The 15,548-nt window shown below is 39.7% G+C and overlaps 1 long non-coding RNA gene across 1 annotated transcript in view; it reads left to right on the top strand.

Annotated features, from left to right (window-relative positions):
- Window positions 1-5,627: 5,627 nt before the first annotated feature.
- LOC147202243 (uncharacterized) overlaps window positions 5,628-15,548 on the top strand; it is a 95,800-nt gene continuing 85,879 nt past the window's right edge. The window contains exon 1 of the long non-coding RNA XR_015101365.1: window positions 5,628-5,726. This is a non-coding gene — a long non-coding RNA (uncharacterized LOC147202243). The remainder of the gene's footprint in view (window positions 5,727-15,548) is intronic.

The raw sequence follows: 15,548 nt of genomic DNA on the forward strand, positions 1-15,548 counted from the left end.
GGCGTATAATGAAGTTTATATTTAGCTGTAGCTTTATTTGTTTGAATGTGACCTACTGTCAAAACAAATGAAGTCCTTTGTCCCCCCCAACTGAAGTGACAATTGTGTGTGTGTGTTATTTAACATTCAGTATCAGATTTTAGTACTGTCTAAATGCTGTACCAAATCAACTAGAGAGCTTCAACAATGATTTTATTTTGTTTTAGATCCTCACAAACTTGGCCCGGTAGTCCAGTGGTTAGCACGTCGGCTTCACAGTGCAGAGGTACCGGGTTCGATTCCAGCTCCGGCCTCCCTGTGTGGAGTTTGCATGTTCTCCCCGGGCCTGCGTGGGTTTTCTCCGGGTGCTCCGGTTTCCTCCCACATTCCAAAAAAACATGCATGGCAGGCTGATTGGATGCTCTAAATTGTCCCTAGGTGTGAGTGTGGGCGTGGATGGTTGTTCGTCTCTGTGTGCCCTGCGATTGGCTGGCAACTGATTCAGGGTGTCCCCCGCCTACTGCCCGGAGACGGCTGGGATAGGCTCCAGCACCCCCCGCGACCCGAGTGAGGATCAAGCGGTTCGGAAAATGGATGGATGGATGGATGGATTCTCACAAACTTAAAATGATCATTGGTGAATCTAGTTCGAGCATTGTGGGGTAAAGCATCACTTTCTGACAACGTCTTTATTATTCACACTATGCATGATATATTTAAGACAGAGCGTTTATTCCATTTTTAGGAGTAATATCGCAAATATGTGCCCGAGTTCCTGTGCCTGTTCTATTGGGGAAAAGAGGGCGGAGGGGGGTTCAGTCCCAAGGTTATGGAGCAATTGCAACACCTGAGACAAATGATTGTGCAATACCATCAATTCTGCTTCGCAAAACAAGTCTGGTATAACATTCTATTTTGCTGCACCAATCATAATTCATTTTGTCTATTTCAGTTGTGATTTGTAAAATGAATAAATATATCACAAATTACAATTAGATGGGGGCAGCATGGTGGACTCATGGACGTATCTCCTGCTACTCTGGCTTCCCTGCAACATTCCAGAAACATGTCAGCCTATTCCAAGACTCTAAATTGCCTATCGGGTACAATGTGTAAACAAAAAGTTGTTGGTTGATATTAGACTGTGATTTAGGTTTTGTATTTTGAAAATTATATTCAAAAAAGCCACCATAATTGATGTCTAGATGTATTTTATTTCTGATCGACAAATGCAATCCTCTTCAATTTACAATTCTTGTCGATGTTGTCCACACAGCATAAACATTATGAGCAGTATTGAAATAATTTGAAACTTACAAAAGCCCTCATTGATAAAATAGATCAATCAATCAATACTGAACAATCAATAAATACTGAAAATAAACTTTGAAAATCAAGGAGTGTTTTAAATTTGGGTCAACTGTCAGTTTTTTTTAAACTAAGTCATGAAATTGGCTCAGACAAAAATAAAGATGTCCACATTTGCTGAATATTTAGTTGCACAACCTTTTGAGGCTAGTGGTGCAATTAAAAACAAAAACAAACAATAAAAGTCCACTCAACTTTGTGTGCAGGCATTCAAATATTTGGTTATCCATAGGCTATATAGGAGATAAGTAAACCACTTAGAACCTTTGGGAAAGTGTCGTACTGATGTTGAGCAATGAAGAAATGTCTCGAAACTGCCGAGACATTTTCCAGGTGCGAGCTTCCTCTTCAATGTACACCTCCTCTTTTCATGTGGAACACCACTGTTTTCACCACAAAGCCAAAAAAGACAGTGACAAGCAATGTCTGCTGGCATGTCGTCTTGTACTCACCACAATGTTATCATCTGGCCACAGTTTTCCCACCATTTGAAGAAAATCACAGTCTGATCTTTGAGTGCACACTGGGCATATGAGGCAGCTGTTGGGAGTCTCACCACCTGGCGAGCAGCTTTGAAAAACACTTGGAGGATTAAATTATTCATTTCGGATGGTAACATTTTTCCAGCTTGCCTGAATCCATAGAAAAGATTTTACTTTCTGCCGCTCGGATCTTCCAGATTTGTTTTGCATTTTCCAGTTCCATCGCCCATCAGGGTGATACTTCTTTATTTACTTATTTTTTTTTAAATAAAGCATAAAATTAAATATTGCACCATTCCATCATTCAAACAAAAGAACACCATGATCGTCACTCTCATACCGCGAATTCCATGCACGCTGGCACGTGAAGCGAGAGCAGATCGATAAAGATGATCAGAATGATAAAGATGCCCAAGAACTGTCATGAAACGTTCATTGGCGTTTGCTTCATTTCTGCCAGGCAAGCCAGATCTTAAAATAAATTGCGTGCTTACCTTGCAACTGTAAAGGCTTCTGTAAATTATAGGCAGGATCCTCTGCTTAAAAGACAGAAAAAAAAAATGAAAAGTCTGTTTGACTTTGACTTCAGCTACAACACTTTATAGATAAACTATGCTTCAGGTTTGAGGCTACAAAAAAAAAAAGCAATTTAGATTTTATTAAAAAATATGGGTGATTGACAGGAAATTAAAGTGGGCCTGGACTGGACCGGCTGTCAGGCGGATCTGAGAAGGAAAACTATTATTCTGATGCTGAATATCTTTGCTTGTTTGAAAGTCTCCCCGTCACTGACTTTTAATTTCCTTGTCAGACTGGATTGCTTTTGACCACAATTGTACGTTTGGCAAAGTCTGCGGTAAATAGTTGAATTTGTACAACACAAAAATCATTTCCCACAGCACCACGAAGAGAGAAAGAGAAACAACATATCGTTCTTGAACGTCTGTGAGGTTATCAACCAAATCTGTCAAATTAAGTTTGCTCATGAGAGAGCTTAATTAATATACTGTGGCCTGCTCCACATATTTAATTACTTGTGGGATTGTAAAATTATCAACCACATCACATTTACAGAGACTTTCCGCAGATCAAATTGAAAATTGTAGAAGTTTATTTCGATGCCATGCTCTTTTTAAAAGGTTTCATTTTCCTGAGGGATTTATACAGATTGACTCACCTGTCAAGAAAAAAAAAGTTGTTTTTGTTGTTTGTGGCAATTTATTTCTGGTGAAAAAAACACATTTTACCAAAATCAACCAACCACCGAATAATAAACGGAGTTTTTAACATGTTTAGAGGGTTCAGCTTTAACACTGGTCTCATAATACAAGAAATATGAAATTGCTTTTATTCTTTTATGCTTCTATATTTCAGATATTTCACAGTACATGCATCTTATCTTATGAAACAAGGGCCTCAGTGGCCAAAATGTATGACCGATTTTCCAAAACGAGCTACAGTTGTAAACGTTTTGCATTAAATACGACCCACGACGCAACTACGCATGGAGCGCAGAATCTGTCTGCCTGTGCCCCAATCACATCTGTCCAAATTATGCCACACTACCTGTGCCAATACTTGGACGTGATTCCAGCAGTTATTTAGATGTTTTTCAACCACCAAATCGACAGGTTGTGCTGGGTGCATTTCAAAGGAAACACGCTCAGAATGCTCAACATGACATAGAGCAGTCGTCCATATTCTCGCAGGTGAAATTTGGATTGCTACAAAAATCAGGATGCGCCAGTTTTTATGCGCTAGCGCAGATGTGCCGTCTCCAAATATAGAACCCAGAGAGTTTATTCGAAATCAAAATCAGCATGAAGTTGAGTATCAAATTTTCATGGGATGGTGTCAATATTCAATGATTATGTTCCTGATAAGTGAGCCTTCGATAAACACATATTTAGTTTCAAGGGTGGGTAGATTGGTTACATTTACAGTGTATGTTATGTGTCATATTTAGTCATGTTTAACATCAATGTTTTAAAGACCACCTATCCTACAGGGCCCAATTTTTTTACGACTAGCTTTGACCAATACGATGCAACGCGCAGTAGGATTTGAATTTATCTGACAGGCTGCATTGAGATTGACCACCATCCGCTGCTGTTAATATTCCCAGTGCCCCAGATTTGTCATAGATAGTGTCTCCGATGCAGCTCCGGGCTACTTCAGTGTGGCACAAATTAATTATGTGTTATATTTAGACATATCAACCATTCAAGGAACAAGAAGAGGAAAGACAGTGTCCCAGTATACCAAGATGTAGTGCAACTCAAAAAAAAAAAACAAAAAGAAAAAAAACGTACTATGCTTCAGTTAACCTTGTGTGATCCGTGATGCTCTTGGCAGGCCTGGACAGGTCTCCACTTGGGCTAATTAAGTTAGACTATCATAAATGGAGTCAGTCTGCACCTCTTGGTTGCTATAAGGGAATCATGAGCTAAGTGTGACCGCCAACAAGTCTTCCAAAATCAGATGGGGCAGACGGCACCATGGATTTAAATATCCTTGCAAAGTTTCCAGTTTGGGAGAGGAGGGGAGAAAAAAAAATCAACTTGTCACATCTGCTCCCTGAAGAGCTCAGTAGGATTTACCATTAATACAAGTGGTTTGTGAACAGTGCGAATGGCAGCCATCCGGGCTGTGTAATCTACTTCCACGACGCCACAGATGGCTTAACGTTATTCCAAAGAGGAAGTGGGTGACAGAGCCCACATGATCATTACAAATGGGAGGTTGGGTCCATTTAGGGAATTTGGCAAGGTGATGCATAGGATTGTTGAAGTTGGTGGTGAGCTATAACAAGGGATATAATTCATTATAAAATGGAAGATACGTGCTTTATTTAGTCTCTGCGCTGCACAGCACCCCTGCTGGAAAATGAGACTGGTACATTTTGGGAAGTGTTCCTTTTTGTTTTGAAAATCTCATACAGCATCGCTTGCTTACCTTTCAGCATTTCACAACACTTTTTTTGTGATGTTAGCTACTTGACAAAGTAACCATCAGTATTAGCTTGTTACGGTAGATCGGCCATAAAACTTGGGAAAAATATTTCGCTCATCCAAAAGGAAAACAAATACGACAAGAATAATTTAGCACAATTACAATAACGTTGATATTATATGAAACAATATTAGTAAATGAAGTATGATTCCAACAATGATGCATTTTGAAAATGTAGTTACAATTATATGAACACAAGTATCTTCCTGTGGTGAGAACTGATGATGATACCAAATTAGACTTCACTATAACTAAATTTTTAGACATTAACACCACCATTTGTATTCATGTGGATTTTTTTTTCTTTTTATTGTGAAATGCAGTTTTTCCCCTTTTCTATGGCTGATCAAGAAATAATCAAACAAAACAATGTGGGGATTAAACATCTCGGATGGTCAAGATTTCAAGACGGCCTTTTTCTCTTCTCGCATTACTCTGCATAATTATCTTTCTATTTTTTTTTTTTTTTTTTTTTACTTCAAGTAGCCATAACATGTCTCACATTTTATAATGTTGTAAACCTGTGACTTCAACTATTCCATGCACAATAAAATATAAAATGTTGGCAATATTTTTTGGATCACAATGTGTGCTATAAGAAATGATCATAATCAGTCTGGGGCTATATCGCTGAGTGGAACCTGATTTCATGGCCTATTATCCACTCAGAATGTAATTAATTTTGACAGATGTGACAAGGATCTGAAGTGGACCCCATTGATTTCAAATGGTGTCACTAATGTCACCCGGTCTTACTCTCACTAACACACATTTTCTTTCTCTGCTAGGAGTTGCAACCAGAACTGTTGGTAAAATGCAGACTGTCACCTCGATTGTCCACCCTGCCGTCATCTACCGTATGTGATGTCTCAACAAATCAAAAACGTGAGTACATAATATTATATTAACACCAACAAATCAACTTGGATAAATGATACAATCAACCCATATAATCTTTCAAATAGATGCAGGGTAACAATTTGCAGCCACTTTAATTGGGTACATTTTAATCAAAGAGAACCTTAATTCAAAAGCTACTCATATAAATGGAGTCAACTTGACCTCACTTTTATTATGTTCCGTAACTACATTACTCATTTCAATTACAATTTTGAGGAATAAAAATGATATCAATCAATAAATATTACTCAAAATTAATAGAATGGTGAATGGGTTTTTACTTACTATTACAAGTTCTTCAACAGTCTTCTCACTCACCTTCTGATGACACAACATTGTGAGAAACACAGCACATAGGTCCAGCGTTTGATTCTGGACTCCAGCCTTCCTGTGTGGAGTTTGCATGTTTTCCCCATGCCAGCAAGGGTTTTCTCTGGGTTCCTCCCGTATTCCAAAATCATGCATGGTCATTTGAATGGACACTCTAAATAGTCCCGAGGTGTGATAGTGAACACGAATGGTTGTCCGTCTATGTGTGCCCTGCGATTGGCTAGCAACCAATTCAGAGTGTCCCCCGCCTACTGCCGGAAGATGGCTGAGAAAGGCTTCAACACTCCCATGACCCTTGTGAGGATGAGCGAATAAGAACATTGATATTTGGATGGATGGATATTTACCACTTACCAAAATTGTTTTTGACACTGTGTATGCCGTCCATAATATCTAAGTTGCCAAAGACAACTCTAAGGAGCGCACAACTTTCCTCCCGTGTGAACTTTTTCTAAAACATCTTTGAAGCTCTTCCGGTGTCCGGTTGTTAAATGCTTTGGCCAACAATACAATAATATATTCTTTCTGGTAGCAGTTTGACTTTAAAGTCTCCTAATAAGTGGGAATAATAATGTGAGCTGGGAATTGTTGCACCAAATCAGCAAAATCTAGAGAAAATGTTTTATCAGTGGTTTAATTGACAAAACTTTTGCTATGTTTCTCAATGCACTGGCACCCAATTTAAACAGCACAAAGTTGTGCTGTTAGTGGAGTTTCTGAGCGTTTCCATGAACTGTTATTATATTTATTCAGAGAAAGATCAATTAATTCAAAATGGAACAGAAAGTCAGCCAAGACTCTAACTTCGCCAGAGACTCTGAAATCCATATGGGTGTTCTTATTGCAGTCTGTAAACTGGCACAGATTAGTCAACGTATTCATCACAGAGGGTTTTTGCTGTCGATTGCGGTGCTTATCCAATGTGATTAATGTTGCGCTTGTGTAGCTACCAAAGCAAACACTGGCTGGCATTTTGAAAAGGTTTACTGCTTCCTCTGGGAATGTCCATCCATCCGTTATCTGAACCGCTTTATCCTCACAAGGGTCACGAGCGTGCTGGAACTGATCCCAGCTGTCATTGGGCAGTAGGCTGGGTACAGCCTCAACTGATTGCCAGCCAATCGCAGGGCACACACAAACGAACAACCATTCGCACTCACAATCACACCGAGAGACAATTTAGAGTATTCAATTAACACAGACACTCACACTCACAATGAGACTGAGAGACAATACGGAGTGTTCAATTTACCTAGCATGCATGCTTGTGAAATGTGGGAGGAAACTGGAGTACCCGGAGAAAACCCACACAGGCACAGGCAGAACATGCAAATTCCACACAGGAAGGCCGGAGATGAAATTAAACGCTGCACCTCTGCCCTGTGTAGCGAACATGCTAACTAGTCATTCACTACCCTACTGTAGTTTTTGTATTCATAATTAGCTGATGAAGCCCATGTGGTCATAAATTAACCGTAAAGTTGTGCAATGGCAGTGAATAATTGAAATACCGGTATTCTTTCAGAATTCAAATGTGAGAAATTGCCCAAATAAATGGTCTAAAATGTGTAGTGGTTCTAAATGTCATTTTCACATGTTTTTAATGGCGCATAAGATTCATGTATGATGTTTGGATTTGAACTTTACATCACTCACAAGTGGAGCTCTTCTTGCAATTCCTTATAAACTTAATTTACGCATGGGGATCTCCTACATGGACTCAAGCGACTTTGTTTTGTTTCCGCCATGTAGCCCGCCAGCCTCACCTGCGCTGAATTTGAAGGGAATGAGGGCAGCCGCTTTGTTTGCATGGGATGCGGCCATCTACAAAAACACCAAAAGAGAGAAAACTCCACCCATGTGCACAGTTGCATATTTTCACTTTGCGTTAGACTTTCATCGGGCATGAAAATAGGGCCTTGAGTTTCAAAACTTGGTGAATAAAGATAATTATATATTCCGTGGACATGTACCGGTATATGTGCGGGTGAATAGTTGGAGATCATCGAATGAGAGAAAGTTAGGTGCAGGAATCGTGTGAATCCAGTCATGTCAAGTCACAGTACATTCTGTGGAGAAGGCATACACTCCATCTAGGTTGTAATCTAGTAAAAATCTATTCGTCTTCTATCTCATGTGTCTGTATTTCAGTGTGTGTTCATGAATTCCCTGCATGGTGCCTGTTAGCATTGGACACCAGGAATTCCCAGAGGCCAGGTTCTGCTCTCCATCCTAACAGTGCGGTGCAGCTTTTTGCTCTCTGAAAGAAGGCCCGTTCAGGAGGTCACCTCCGAGCTGTTGACATTGCTCACTGCTTGCCTGTGGTTCTGGGCAGAGGCTCATTATCACAGGGTCTTCTTGGAAGAAAGTGGGCTTTGTTAGGATGCAGCTGTACGTGCTGAGGGGGTGAAGGCAGAAGGACGACTAGATAAAGTGAAACTTACTCTCTGGTCCGCCACAGTTGACGCTAAGGGGCCAGTTGGCTACAGTATTATGGTCTGCTATTGTGTATCAGTTTGTGTCTGTGCTGTGTGACCTATGAATTCTGTACAGTTCATGAACAGTGACAGTAATCTGTGTCATGGCTGTTGTTTATTGTGATTACCTGTTGACCCTTGTTTGGTATTTGTCATATTGTGCATGCAGTATATTAGTTGACTTTTATTGCCGTACACGTTCATCATTTATAGATTACCTATATAATAGGTACCAAACCGATTTTTCAGTACTTGGTGGTGGGGGAATGTGGCTCATGTTGAGCTCGGCTTTCTTAGCTTTCACACTGGCAGTTGTAACAGTTCACTAAAAAGCATTGTTTAAAAAAAACCAAACAAACAAAAAGAATTGCCTTTTTACATGGTCTCGGGCATCGTATTTGGTCTGCATCAGGGTTCAGAGTAACATGTTCACATTTGACGAAATGATCCCACAGTGGTGCTTTTAATTGAAGCAAATTTTAGTCTAATCTTTCAAGCATATAGGAGGGTACGGAGATAGACATCTTGGTGCCCAACCAAAGTGGGGGCGATTGTAGCGAACACAGTTGAATGAAAAAAAAAAGGGTTCTCCTATACTGTACAAACTGATTTATTGTATAAGAAGATACTGCCTCTTCTTCTTGGTATTAAGATTAATTCATGAGCCATAAAGTTTCAAACTATTGATCCCCACTGATAACATGAGACAAAAAAAATGTAACACAAAATGTTACTGAATGCCACTGTTTTTTTTTTCTTTAATCTACAGTGATTAAACCTAAATATATATATATTTTTTCCACAGCAAACGTCTTCTAACTTGACTTTATTTTGTAGTACAGTCATTCGTTGAAAAGGCACTTTCTTCATATGAAAGCTAAACGGAATAACCGAACAGGGCATTTTTGAGACAAGGGATGCGGAAGAAAAACAATCAGAAATGCGGAGAGCTATTTTTTTTCTATCATGATAGGAAACCCGATGAAATGTACAGTAGAAGTTGGCAGCTGGTGTCGAGTTTCATGCCTGTCACAGTCTATCAGTGAGCCGGGCTAATGAGATGCTGCATTCAAGCCGGGACTCAAGCTGGAAAAGTGCTGTTCGAATCTGGGGAATTCCAAAAATCTAGCATCTGGTGCAAAACAGAAGAGCCCTCTGTGGCACAGTGGTCATTAACTTCTGGGATTTACTGAGATATGATACCCTGTTGAGAAAAAGTTTCCGCACTGATGAGAGCGCTTTTCCAACTTCACCAATCTTCTGCCCAGCGGAAGCAACACGAGTCAGGAAAGGAGCTTGGAATGTTTTTCTGTTAACAGTTGTAATGGTAATGATGACGTGTTAAGTATGAGGAGGTGATTGGAGTGCAGATCATCAAATTGTAGAAATTGCAAAATTCTTATGAAGGATTACACTGCGGAACGTTACGGAAGTCCGGCTTTGACAGGCTTTGCATATGTTCTTCCAGTAAATTGTCACAAATGGGAACAAAGCTGATCTTACCTATACTGTGTTTAAGTGATGTTATTTTTACCCAAATACTTCTAGCGCTGCATGTTTACAAATGATAAATCAGTGACATTTTACGGCACAAATGATGTAGGCTAGATGGGTGTTTAGGAAAAGAGGCAATGTTTATATACTTTAGTCTGCCAGTAACAAAGGTCTATTTTCACAACTACCAATCATTGTGTTCATTGAAATATAATGTACCAAAAAACAAGTGGTATTGGTACTTGGTATTGGTATCAGTGAAGACTTAAGAGTGGTCTGACAAAAAAAGTGATATCAAACATCCCCGATTGAACCAATCCATTGTGGCTCATTTAGCAAGTCTTGTCTGGTGGTTAATCCGAAAAGAATTGCTGCAGGCAAATCATATCCACTTTGCTACTGGAACAGTCTTCCAAAATGGCTGACTTTTGATCATCTCTTGATGTTTATTGTAACCATGGTTTAGATTCCAGATACCCTGTGAGCCAAAACATAGATTAAACAAAGATAATGTCTCAAAAGAGGCATGGTGACCCAGGAAATACTCAGCATTGTTGGAGGTCTGGTAGTCCAGTTGCTCAGTCACTGAACTACTGCTGCTAATCAATAGGGATCTTTAATCGCAATTTCCAGCCCCCCCCCCCCCCCCCGTTGCTTATTGATTCCAGTCAGCAAACATTTCACTTTGATCATTATGATCTGAGGCCAGCGGCACACTTCCTGTGGTTTTTACTCACCACATGCTTGTGATTGATCTTCTGAGTGCAAGCGAGTGGTGACTGCCACACTATCCATTGACTAGCCGTGCTTCGAAATGGAATGAGCTAACCTAGACAGATAGCAGGAGATCTGCCCTACTCACATCTGGTTTCACCGTCACCTTATTGGACTGCTGTATACCCAGCCACCAAAGGACACCCTCAATGATATCTACTCTCTCCAGGTCCACCAAAATACCAGTAGACTAGATTGGCAATCTTCCATGAGAGTTTCAGCCTCCTCTTGTGGGTAAAGTTTTTATTTTTAACAGGTTTGGCTTAAAACAGCTCCCAGTATCACAAGGCTCTGACAAACCCCTCCGGCATATTGGGCCAAAGCTCTTATAAAGGATTACAATATTTATACTCCACCCTATTTCCTCATACTAACACACACAGATCTTTCTGTTCACATTCTGCATCCATTTTGTGCATATTTACATAAATATCCGGAAAGCTTTTTTTTCATCCAATAATGTCCAAGTCCATTATTAAAATTGCTGAATCTCTATATATCCTGCTCAAATTTATGGGTGAGATGGGAAATTTGACAGCAAGCAGCCAGCCTCACCTCAGATTGTGCAATCGCTAAAAAAAGCTGAAATAGCGTGGTACAACATCACCATTTATTGGTAAAATTACTGTACTGAAACAGAAGAGCCTATTTGCACCAGTTTAGTTCCCCTCAAGTTTTGAATATGTTTTCAGACATTTGTACCATCTATTCAAATTTTCCATAGCCAGGCTATATTTGTACGTATTGGTGTGGTCCCAATTTAATTTTGCTGATCGCACAAAATCCCGGATAAAGCACAAGGGGAGGCAGAAAGTATTCTGCCTCCACCATGTGGTAGACACCCACTCTTGTGCCACTTTTCTATTAGCCCCAAACAGTGTCACACCACTCCAGTTAAGGGTTGGCTTCGCACCGCACGGCCTCAGTCGCTTTTCCTGGCTGGAAGCATCTCATTCCAGTGAATGGGACCCAACACATCTGTTGCCCTTACCCTCCACATTTTCTGCAGTTCTTCTTACAGTGCTGAGTATTTCTCCAGCTTTTCATGTTGCTTTTTCTGGATGTTGCTAGACTGTCGTTTGTGATTTCTACATCTACCACGACAGCCGTCTTCTGATGTTTATCCACTACCACTATGTCAGCTTGGTTGGCTATCACCAGTTTTGTCAGTCTGGATGGATCTGGAAGTCACACAGGATCTTAGCCTGGTTGTTCTCAACCACCTTCGGAGGTGTCTTCCATTTTGGTTCTGGGACCTCTCGTCTATATTTAGTACAGATGTTCTGGTCCACTCTTCCTGCCACCTGGTGATGCCACTCCATATATGCCTTGCCTGCCAGCATCTCAACACCCTGCTGTGATGTGCTGCATTATCTCTGGACAGTGCAGTGCATTTTGCACCTGAGGTCTTTTTGTCTCGTTAATTTGTAAATTTGACTCTAATATTAATGCCTTACCAGCCATGAACTTCACCGCACATTCCTGGTTTTATTGTTGGCTGAAAAATTCGCTTCATGGTTTTAAGAAAGTGTTTCCAAACATGTACTGATCCAAGACACATATTTCACATTGTAAAAAATCTCATGGCACATCACTTCAGAAAAAACAAAATCACAAAAAGCCATCTATTGAAAAAGCATATTTTTCGTTCTACTTTTGAATATATGCCATTGGCAATTCTTTTTCTTGTCTGAATAAATCATTTTTCATCTGGAACAAGTGGCATTGGATAATGTCCCACGACACACCTCATGGCACACTAATATGCCACGCCACACTGGTTGGGAATTTTCTATGTATCGATTAATGTACAGTAATGTAGCCACACTGGCTTTTTTCTTTTCTTATACCATTTTTTTTTTTGCTGGAATATGCTTAGTTTTGAATCATTTATTGTTGCAGTTCTTCTGGATTTGTCTCATAAAAATCAATGGGTGATTTTTCGACAAGACATATGCATTTCTTATTAATGTGAGCTTTTTAACATGCCAACGGGACCACCGACACTGCATTCTCTCCAAATATTCTTTCAGTGTTTGTGTGCGCCCACTCGCCTCACAAACAATACCTAAAGAAAGAAACCAACAATTTTAATCTGTGTCTAGTCATCCGTTCAGTGTTTTTGTCCCCTTGTGCGATAAAAAATTTCAAACGCATTTCAAAGCAGACAATTGAGCAGGATTCATATAGAAAGAGTGACCTTTTAAAATCAAAGTAATCTTTTGTTTTGCTTTTTTTTTTTTTTTTTTTTTACTTGGCAGTTTCCTTTCGAATCCTTTTCGTTAAAGTTGTGTTGCTCCTACCACAGAACTCTGGATACATGCAGCAGAATGGGAAATTATATATCACCTTGGCCCACAAATTAAACACTTGCATTAAAAATGAATTGTAGTAGTGAGTTAGTAATTACATCTTTATCAAGGAGGTCTACATAATATTCCTTGTGTGCGACCCCAAACCCAACCCTGAAGTGTTTTCATTCATATTAATTCAGCACAATTCTTTGATTCAAACTTTGTGGTAATAGTTTTGGGAAGGCCCGGATGTGCCCCAGTGGAGAAATACAAGGTTTGTGTTTGCTCCCTGTTGTCTGCTCCACAAATTTACCTGTTATACAGTACGTAGAAATACAAGACATTAAAAAAAAGAGCAAGATTGCACAAAATAACAAAAAATATTATTCATGCCCCAAAAAATATGCACAATACATGCAGTGCGAAAGCTCTCAAAGGACAGACATATTTTTTTAATGTCTTCCTGCTCAACCATTGATTGCCTTAAGCTTCGAGACTGGCTCTTAGGGAACGATGTTTGAATAGTAACACTGTTTTGGTGAGTGACAGATGCTCAGGTGGGATGAAAACATGATGGTTATGGGACCTGAAAGTTTCGCAAATCAACACCATCAAATCTTGGGGAAAAAAAGTTATATCTTATAATTTGATATTGAAAGATGAGCATCAGTGTCCAGATAAAGATAAAATGACTCTCACACAACTGCACAAAATACAGGCTATTTTAACCAAAATTCTAACACTCTGAACTGTCACACAAGGGTTAAATAATAAAGAAGGGCTAGTTTGGAAAAAAAAAATCCCCAAATATAAAATTGAAGACACACTCCAGTATCGTCTTTCAGTTGCTTTTGGCATATGATATCAATCACAGCACAACAAAATGAAGAGTTGCAGAATAATATGTGATATATGGTTGTAATAAGTCCTATACATGGGAAACGCATTCTCAACGAGGTCGCTGTCACCACATTTGACACACTTCATTTCATCCTCATCTGTCAAATTCAGCATCAGATTATGGTTGATGTGCTCGGCTTAATGGAGGGGATGTGACAACTTTAAGTTCTTAATGCAGTCTGAGTGATTCCAGGTCACGCTCCATTCAGGATAGAGCGCAGGAGCAGCCTGTCATTGCTGTCACTGCATCAAAGCTGAAATTACAAAAGAATAAACATAAATGTAACCAAATATAACAGGAATATGTATACATTAAAATATGATTTGGATAATTAGATTGTACTTATAATGAGGTTATAAACATCCTAAATGACCTATATACCCCCCTCCCCCAACAAGTGGAAAGTCCCGAAAAAAAATAGGACTGGCCATCTAAGTAAATGATGTCTGTAAAGTAGCGCAAAGGTAAACAAAGACCATTTCAACTAGTTTGGATCCGGGACCTTATCCTTTGATAGCATGCTAGTATTAATCCTATGCAGGATTAACATTTCACTGTGTGCAGTGATGACGCAAAGAGAACAAGAGACGAGAATAAACATGACATGTCGCTGTATTGCCGTGCTACAACCCACTGCTGCGGTTGAACTAAATATGGCTTCGTACACGGAGCTTTCTTCAAGCGCACCGCAGTCATCTGCTGTGATAGAAATGTCTTTATTGCATAATCCATATTAACTTAGCCACAAGCTATGAACATCAGCATGACGCTACATAAGTAAGATGGCTGAAAAGAGTCCCCCCCCCCCCCCAATGCACAAAATCAAATTACGGTGCCCGTGATCTAAGACTTTATTAGCGCACTCATTTAACCCTGCATTGGAACATTATCCGGCAAGTCAGACCTATTTGTGCTGTCTGCCAAATCATTCACCAAGACAAGCTGGTTGTAAAACGTCATTAGGAAATATTAATTTGGAACATTAAAACACGAAAAAGCATTGTTTGCTTCTGCATTGATCACCAACTCAACATCTGGCTTCAAGCAATGAGATGCTAATTTCAACCAAGCACGCATCAGTAGCCACGTTCATGTGTAACGGAATACGATGACACAATTAATGAATAAAATATCATTCTGGTGGTAAACATTAAGCAACGAAAAGATGAAAAGCCAAATGGGGAGTAACACGAGGTCTGATGATTAATGTTGCTTTGGCATTAGCCTGGCCTTGAAGAAAGCCGTCTTCTGCACTGCTGTTTATGACTTTATGAGGGGAGTGATGGACCATTTCATTAGCCACTCGCTTAGTAGTAATTAATGCACAAATTTATGAAGCCTCTGATTAATTGTAGGGACGAGTGCAGTCGGAGCTCGACAAATATGACAGCCTCAATGAAGTGCTTATCTAGTCATCAAAAAAAGTACACAGTAAGCAGGCGGTCGAAACTACACCAGATTTTGTCAGCAAAGTTTCACTGCTCACAAGCAAGTTTGAATATTACGACTAATGAGGGCGCGTTCTTCACATTGTGTT

Source organism: Hippocampus guttulatus, chromosome 7, assembly GCF_054856545.1.
Source record: "Hippocampus guttulatus isolate MCC_2025c chromosome 7, RoL_Hgut_1.0, whole genome shotgun sequence".
Taxonomy (NCBI): domain Eukaryota; kingdom Metazoa; phylum Chordata; class Actinopteri; order Syngnathiformes; family Syngnathidae; genus Hippocampus; species Hippocampus guttulatus.